The sequence below is a fragment of the Chenopodium quinoa genome, unplaced genomic scaffold (assembly GCF_001683475.1).
Source record: "Chenopodium quinoa cultivar QQ74 unplaced genomic scaffold, ASM168347v1, whole genome shotgun sequence".
In the NCBI taxonomy this organism is placed as follows: domain Eukaryota; kingdom Viridiplantae; phylum Streptophyta; class Magnoliopsida; order Caryophyllales; family Amaranthaceae; genus Chenopodium; species Chenopodium quinoa.
In genome coordinates, this window is record NW_018744284.1 from 2,205,323 (window position 1) to 2,214,590 (window position 9,268).

Sequence of the window (9,268 nt, forward strand, 5' to 3'; positions counted from 1 at the left end):
GTGAAAAAGACCATATTACCCTTACTTTTTTTTTATAAAGTACCCTATTATCACTACTAATCTAATTTCATTATTTTTAACAACAGATTAATTAAATTAACCGTTCCCACCAAAATTAATAATCTCAACCTTTTAAATTCACCCATTCCCCAATCACCTTTATTGAATTCATCTGCATTCAATTCATCTGATGAAGATGGTTGGGTTCATTATTCTGGATATTTCTCCAGAAAACCCACCCCCAAACCCTAGTTCTTCATTTTCCCCCTTTTCTCTCTCTCCAAAGGCAAACTCTTTCTATCTCTTCGTTTTCTAGGTTTTCTCCTTTCTTTCTCCTACTTTTCTTTCTTCGATTTCTCCAGATCTTCACCATGAGTGCTCCAAATGATGAGAATCCAGATCTTTTTTACTATGAGTCCCTTAGATCTGGTAGTTCTAAGTCCATGGCTCGTTCTTCTACCCAAAAGTACAAACCAAGGAGTGGATTTGGTGTCATGAAATCAGTTCGACGCGCTTTGTTGATTGCAAGGAGGAGGATTCGAGGGGCCAAACTAGTGGAGTATATCTCCAGCGATGAGGAGGAGAAGCCATTAGAGGGGGTTTTTGAACCTAAGGAAGTTGTTCAACCAACTCCTGCCTTAGATATGGTTCAAAAACCTGCTGTGGTTAAGAGTTCTGCTAATGTGGTGACCGTTGACGGTGCTGGAGGGGTCCCTGAAGTAGGATCTCAGAGTGGGGACTGTGGCCTAGTATATCTCATTGACGGAGAAGTGCTGCAGGCCTCTGAGTCCCTTGAATTGTAGGCTGGGAGTACTGGTGCTCCTATTAATGGTGCAAAGCGCATCAGATTTGGACTCTCTGAAGGACTTGAGCCAGATGATGTGTACATGGCCTATCTCTAGATCTACTACCCCTAGTACTACATTCCTCCAAACTAATTGCGATGCATTATTTCTTAAACCCTAATTTTTTTGGATGATTTGAGTGTTATGTTGGATATTGTTCTTGGTTTGTTTTATTTTCACGAGTCCTTATGCAAACCCTAATTTTTTTGGATGATTCGAGTTTTATTGTGGATATTGTTGTTGTTTTGTTTTGATTTCATGAGTCCTTATGCAAACCCTAATTTTAATGAGTATGTTCTGTTCTCTTGTTAAATTGGTTTCGCTCTGTTGATTGTTATGCTTTGATGTTCTTCATGGTGGCCTGATGTGCTTTATGGTTGGCTGATTTGGAGTTTAATTGCACTCATGTTGATTGTTCTGCTTACATGGTAGCCATTCTATTTCTGTGATGTTGTGTGAGTCCCCTTGTAATACCCAGTATTTTGAATGTATTTTTTAAATTATTTATTTATTTAATTATTTGTAAAATATATTTTTGGGCCAAATTATTTTATTAATGAGACTTAAAGAAAAAGTGTTTGTTTTTTTTTGGTTAATAATTATGTTGTTTAAATGTAACCCATCTTCATAAAACCATTTTATTTTTATATATGGGCTAACTATTTCATCATACAAGTCCATAATTTTAATGGAGCCCAAATCTACTCTAGCCAACCCTACACTTAAATACTCTTTCAATCCCCAAAAATTTGCCACCCGAATGGTCAAATGGTCAAGGTAAACTTCTTAGTTCCTTTTTCCTTTCTTTTTTTTCTTCCTTCTTTTCTTTTCTCCTTCTTTTCTATTCCCTTGTTCTTTCACGTAGGATTTGCATCACAAATCCCAGCTGCTGCCACATCCTCACGCCGCCGCCACGTCACCCAGCCGGTGACCTACCTCCGACGACACGCAAGTCGATGACCACCACCACCATAACACCTCTTCTTTTCTTCTCTCTCTCCTCTTCTATTTTAATTATTGGTTATAATTATATTGTGGGTTTTTGATTTGCAATTGTTTGGAAGATGTTTAGTATTATCAAAATCTTGTTTTAATGATTAAAAGTATAATTTCATATTATTTAGTTGGGTTTTAATTTTCAAATTTTATAATTCATTAAGTTAGGGTTTTAAAGTTTTTAAAGACTTGATTTTTAGGGTTCTTATACAAATTGACTTGGGACTTTTGTTTACCTAGTGATTCTATTGATTAATTGGGCGTAAAAGTGTGTTTTAAATGAAGTTTTAAGTAGTTTTGATTAATTTATAAACTGAAAATTGGCCCTAAGTGTTAGTTTTGATGATTTTATAAAAAGGGTATAATTACCCATATAAGAGGGGTTTAACTAAGGGTTTTAAAATAATTTTTAGATTATTTAGAGTGATTTAAAGTGAGTTTAAGTTGATGAAAATTGTGTATACAAGGGTAATTAATGTAGGTTTATTGTCCCTTTATGTAGGAGGCTTTGGTTGGGAAATGTTCTAGTATATGCGACTACTTTAAGGGCTTATTCGAGCTACGTAAGTGTACTCGATATTATTTAAGCCTGTAGAAGCAAGCTAGGATTTATTTTGGTTGATTTCAAGTAATAATAATCATGCTAGGAATTGATTGGAATTATTGATTGAATTGGTTTTTTGGAATTTGGATTGGATGTGATGATTGGGTTATGAAGCATGATTTATTGGAATGAATTATTGATTGGAATTATGATGTTGGTATGTCGTATATGAACCACACTTTTATTACTGGCATGATTGAGAGCATGTTTAATTAAACTAAATGTTTAATTGGGTTTGGATTATTGAAATGGAATTTTATTGTGGTTCATATAATTTTTATTGATGCTTTAAGCATAGGAAATGATTTATTTAAGTGTCTTAGTACACAAGGATTAATTTATATTTCGGTGCCTACGTTCACTTAAGGTGTTTATACATCGAGGGATTGGATTTGTGGTGCCTACGTGCACTAAAGGTGTCTTTACACTGAGATAGTTTAAAAAGGGTTCAACATTAAATTAAATGTGGTCACTAATTAGTCAAGAATTAAATTGGTATGTTTGATTGCTTGAATGAATTATCTGTGTTGGTTGTTTAATGGTTTGAGAGTCATCACCAAGTTTAAAATATGTAAATAACTTAAAGTGAAAGAGGTTACGCACAAAACTCTTGGAACGTGGGGGGAGTTATGTGACTTTATATTTGATCATAACTTATACTGGGAGTACAGGATGCTGTACTTTCCTTTTTCTTATGCGCAAGAATTCCACCACTTACGAGTGGTCCCTTTATATAGGCACGCTCTACAAAAAAATGTCCATATAGAAACAGAATTCTAGCGACGGAATTAGAAAAATCCGTCTCTAAATTAATTTAGAAACGGAATTAAAAAATCCGTTTCTAAATTAGAGACGGAACTAAAAAACCTATCTCTAAATTAGAAACGGAATTGAAAATCCGTCTCTAAATTAGAAACGGATTTTTTTTCGTTGCTAAATTTAGAGACGGATTTTTTTTTTCCGTTGCTAAATTAGAGACGGATTTTATTTTTTCCGTTGCTGATACGAGCGGCGGATTTTTAATTCTGTCTCTAAATTATTTTCGAAACGAATTATGTAAAATATTTCTTTAGAGACGAATTATGTAAACCAATATCCGTCTCTAAACTAGAAACGAATTTTCAAATCCGTCTCTGAACTAGAGACGGATTTTAAATTCCGTCTCTAATATTTCTTTCACTTATTATCAATTATGTGCGTAGAAGTAAATAAATAATATTTGGTATAGTTGGTAAGAGTGTCACTATGTGACACTGAGGTCACGGGTTCAACTCCTACCTATTGTGATTCTTGAGATTGGGATTCAGGGAACCTTACATGCAAAGCCGAGTCGGGTTGACCCGAGTGAGGTCGAACCGAATAGAATCTACTTTTAGACACAAAATAATTTTTTCCGTTGCTAAATTTAGAGACATATTTTTTTTTTCCCGTTGATAAATTTAGAGACGGATTTTTTTTTCCGTTGCTGATATGAGCGACGGATTTTTTTTTTTTCCGTTGCTAAATTTAGAGACAGATTTTTTTTTCCCGTTGCTAATACCAGCGACAGAAATAAAAATCCGTTGCTAAGTTCAGCAACTGAAAACAAATACAACGTCGCTAGTCTCATTTAGCGACAACAGTTTTAGCGACAGAAAAGTACAATCTAGCAACAGATTTGATTTGTTGCTAAATGTCTATTTTTTTTGTAGTGCACGGTTAGCTCCCGTGTTAGTACCCCTTTAATGGGGCAGGTTTGGGGGAAATCCATTCGATGCGTAATCAAATTAAATAAATGATTAGTATCTTGTGTTTGTATTATTGGTTTCATGTTGAACTCAGGGCTCGAGGTAAGTTTGAATGTTGCTAGGTTGTATGTATGTTAGTGTGTTTCGTTTACACCTATGTACTCAACATTGCTGATTGTTGTGTTTTGTGTTTATGTTGACCTTGTCTTTATCTTGGCCCTATGACGACCCATTTCCTATGGTGAGTAGTAGGGACAGTTAAAGATAAGCTTTTCAGGTGTTGCAGCATATTCATGTTGGGGTTTGAGTGAAGAGCGAATCATATTTTAGTGTTATTTCGAATATGGGTTCATTATTGATTGTTGAATTATTATCATTGAAGAGACTAACGAATTGGTTTTTAATAATGGTTTGGTTTTGAAGGACCTACAATGGTTCCAAGTTGTAGGTTTGACTTCATTTGACTTTTGTTTGACTTTACTTTTGTTTGGTTTGACTTTTGAACTTGGTTTGTTTTGAATGGTTTTTAAAAATGTGTTTCGCTGTGTGTCTTTGATAAAGCCTTAGTCGTTATCATGGTGGCAGTAATGTCATAGAATTTTCTATTTCATATTTTTAAAAAAAGGGCAAAAGAGGTATTTTTAAGGAAGGGAATTTCTAGGGTGTTACACCCCTAATGTTCACTGTACTAGTTTGATTGTATTATTTCTCTATGTGCTCAGCTTGGTCATTTGAGGGGAATGATTTATTGGTGAATGATGACTGTTGTTGATTAGTGTAGATACACTAACTCCCAAACCTATTAGAGGTGATTGCCTTGATGAATTATGTTGCCTTTGACTCCCCTAGTTGGTGCTATGTTTTATGCATTGAGTCCCAAACCAATTTATGCATCAATATGTATGTGATCCAAATGATGAAGGGACTCAGCTGATAGCTTATTGTTAAGTGAGGAAGCTCTAGCGACTTCTATTTGAAGTTGCCGTTGAGGAACCCACTTACAAGATTGCTTTGATTGAAAATACCCTATCTGATGGACTAGGTACAAAATGTTTTGATTTTCATTTCTTCCAAAAGTGTGTTTAGTTACAAAAGTCACTCACTTACAAAATAGGATTGTGATACATGACTGCCTAATAATGTCATCTAAGTATTTACCAAAAGACATAACCAAATCATAAAAAAAAAAAAGTAAGTTTAGGGTTACTGGTTATGTGTGGCAGTCATTGAGTCCCATTAAAGTAGCCTTCTTCTCCTATTTTCTCAGTCTGCATCAACCTCCATTTGTGCTTCTTCCTAATGGTCACTTGTTGTTGGAATTGAAATTGTGTTTAAGTACTTCATGACTGTTTGGATGATTCCTTGTCAATTTCCAATAAATCTGGTATAGCCCCTGTTTGTCTAAGCTCCTCTTCTTCATGTATGGTGGTGGGAAGTTGTTTCTACCTTGTTTTGCTAATATTTCAATCATGCATGATTGTATAATGATCCATGTGTATTTGTTTAAAATTGGATCAAATTCATCAAAAGCTTCTTTGACTTTTTTCTCAATGAAATCATCTAGAATGTTAGGGAATGATTGGTACTGGAGTAACTATATGACTTTGAACAGACCTAGATCCTAAACATTCAAGTTTGGTGATTGAGTTGGTTGAAATACCACTAGTAGAAAAAATAAAATAGGCACCCCCCCCTTTAGCACCGGTTCTTGAAAACCGGTGCCAAAAGAAATGGGCGGGAGTGAAAATTTGAGAGTTGGCACCGGTTCGAACTAAAACCGGTGCCAAATCCTGTAATTAGCACCGGTTCAAACCGGTGCCAACTTAAAAAAAAAAATTAAAAAAATACTATGGAAGAGAGTTGGCACCTGTTCGCCTTAAACCGGTGCCAATTATGGTAATTAGCACCGGTTTGAACCGGTGCCATTTAAAACAACAAAAAGCCGAGTTTTAATTCGTTATTTTTACATAACTCTTTCAATTCTTCTTCAATTCGTTTTTCATTCTCTCTCTCTGAAATGAAATGCATGCTGATCTCCTCCCTTATCTCTCATCTCTCATCTCGATCTCTTCTTCTCTCTCATCTCTGTTCTTCTTCTTTGTCGTTCTTCTCTTTCATCTCTTCTCTGATTCTCGTTCTTCTTCTTTGATCCCTCTCATCTCTGTTCTTGTCTCTCCAACCAAGCACAACAACCAAGCCGCCGCCGTCAACCACAACAAACATCGCCGCCGCCTAAAATCAGAAATTTAAGGTTAGGGTTTCTTGGTGCTTTAGCTTGGCTTTTCGGTTTCTTGGTTCTGGGTAATTTCTGGGTTTTTGGGTTTCTGGGTTTTGGGTTTTTCACGATTTTAGCTGGGTTTTTCTGTGTTCTTAGGGTTTCTGGGTTTTTTCTTTTTTTTTTCTAGGTTTCTGGGTTTTGTGGGTTGAATCTGTGTGGGTGTATTTGTGCGAAATCGTTCATTTTTAATGGGGTTTATTTGATCTATTTGTGTTCGATTTGTTGGGTTTATTTGTTCGATTGATTTTCGATTTTTTTGGGGTTTATTTGTTCTATTTATTTTTTTTGGTTGAATTTATCTGGGTTGAATTTTAGTGCCTTGTTCGATTTTGTGGTGGTTTTTTTGGGGTTGAATTTGAGTGATTTATCTTCTTTTGGGTTGATTTTTTATGTTGTTAGTAGCATTGTTATCTGATTTTATTGTTTTAATTGATGCAGGTTTGAAGTTTCTGATTTTTTAATTTTCGGTTTGAAGGTCGTGAATTTGCTGAGTTTGAAGTTCGAAGTTTCTGGGTTGTAAATTGTAAAATTACAAATTCAGCAATTTTTCTGTTTTTTTTTTAATAAATTGTAAAATAACAATTTATTTGATGAATATAAGCTTGTTCGATTTCTTGTTTTGGATTGTATGCTGAAATTTTCATTGAAGACATAATTGCGAATTTTTTTTTTATTGTTTGAAGGCAGAATTGGCACCGGTTAATTGTAGTTAAAAATTAAAAAAAAATAAAAAAGCGCGGCACTTACATTTGGCACCGGTTAACCGGTGCCAAAGCGTGTAGTTAGCACCGGTTAACTGGTGCCAAATGCTTTAGTTGGCACCGATTTTAAATCGGTGCCAAATTTTCATGGATTTGGCATCCCTCAAATCCCCAACGGTTCAAACCGGTGCCTTAGGGGGGGTTTGAACCGGTGCCCATTTATCTTTTTCGCCTAGTGTACAAACTGAGTGTTGAATCCATTTGCATGTAATGCTTCTTGAAATTCTTCATCTTTTGGTACCTGATGTGACCTAGCATTATCCCACTGAATGATTATATCCTTAGGCAGCTGTGGTGGCCATTTTTCATGAATTCTGGGAATCATATGGTTGAGTAATATGTCCCTAATTGCTTCCTTGTTCACGCTCTGCACAACCTTTGTTTCTAATGTGCCCTTGTCTTTGTTTTTGCTTTTCTTTTTTTGCTTCTTCATATTTTACAAAAGGAAAAAAACCATACTTCCCATAATGTAGATATTTTTATGTTCATCATATAGTGGTTTCCCTATCATCCCCATGAACATAGCCTTTACTTTGAACCTTTTTTACTGTTTTGTTATGTATGGATCTTCCTCTTTTGGGAGAAGGTAGAATGTTCTAGTTACTAGGTTCAAATAAAACCATTTCTCATCTTTGTGAATGACTTATTGCATATCCCTAAATGTAGGGTCTCCTACTAATGGAATGGGGTTGACATAACTTAGGAGCCACTTAAGTCTTGGTATTTTGTTATTATCAGTAAGGGTTGGGTGATTGGTACTTGTGTGTGTCCTAAGTATGCCTTTCTTCCTAACCTATGTATTGTTGCAGCATAGCTCCTTTCAGTGGTCCTCTTATGCAAGGGGACAAAACTTAGCCATTCATCAGAGTATTCTCTAGGTTTGGGACCTGTTTTACCTAGTTTCTTGGTCCTGACATCAATAACATTCCCCTCTTCTATGTGTTTTTTTATTACCTGGAACCATCTTGTTGTTGTTGATCTGTGAACATTATGCTTTCTTGCCAAGGTGATAAAAATCCCCTTGGCAATGAGTCCCCTTCCATGTTCAACAGTATGTCATCAACAAGAAGTCTCTTTTCTTCTACTGTCATTTCTCTGTTGTCCCTTGTCCCATCAGGTGCATCATCATCATCTACTTCATACCCTTCATCTACATCTGCATTGTTGGCTTGTTGCTATGCCAGATTTGTTTCATGACTTTGTTAATGTTGATGTCCCATGTCTGCTTCATCCATGTATTGCTCAAATGCTTCAATGTGTTGTTCCTCATCATACAGCTGTTGTAATCCATAAAACTCTTCTTCATAGTAATCTGTCATGCGTCCCTTTGAATATTTGTAGATTTGAAGAAGGTGATGAAGTAGCGGCCTAAGATTTTATTTTTATGGTCTTCAATGGAGCCTAATTTATGTACATATAGACGCTGCTGGAATTAACAGGGTACTTAGAAATTAGGGTAATTAATCACTAATTTTAGATGGATGTAATTTGTAGGGCTTCCTGTTTTTGTGAACTTAACAATGTTGGTTTTTGTGAACAACTTTTATGGTTCCCTTCCCCCCCCCCCCCAAAATCCCCTAATCCCATTGAAACAGAAGGGGGAAAATGGGAAGAGTGATGGGTGACCCCTATTTAAAAGGGGCTTCTGATTTGAAATGAATGAAATTCAAATTGGGGCTAAAATTGTAAAACTTTTGAATTTCGTGGAAAAAGAGGAGCGAAAAAGGAGGGTCAAGAAAATTTGGCCCCCATTGAAAAAGTCAGCATTGAAAAGGGTGTCTAAAATCCCATTAATTAAAGTTCCCACTAGTTTCCAAAGAATAAAAAATTGGACCACTACCTTTCCGGCTTTCCCTCCTTTTTATCTCTCTTAATCACATACCCTTCCCCTTAATTAATGTTAGGTTTTACGGTGTGCGAACTCCGCGCGAAACCAAAACCCGCCCAAGGACCACATGCACAAATTAAAGCGACTAAACTAAAACATACATATAATTAATAAAACAATAAACACATTTTATATATATATATATATATATTATATATATATATATATA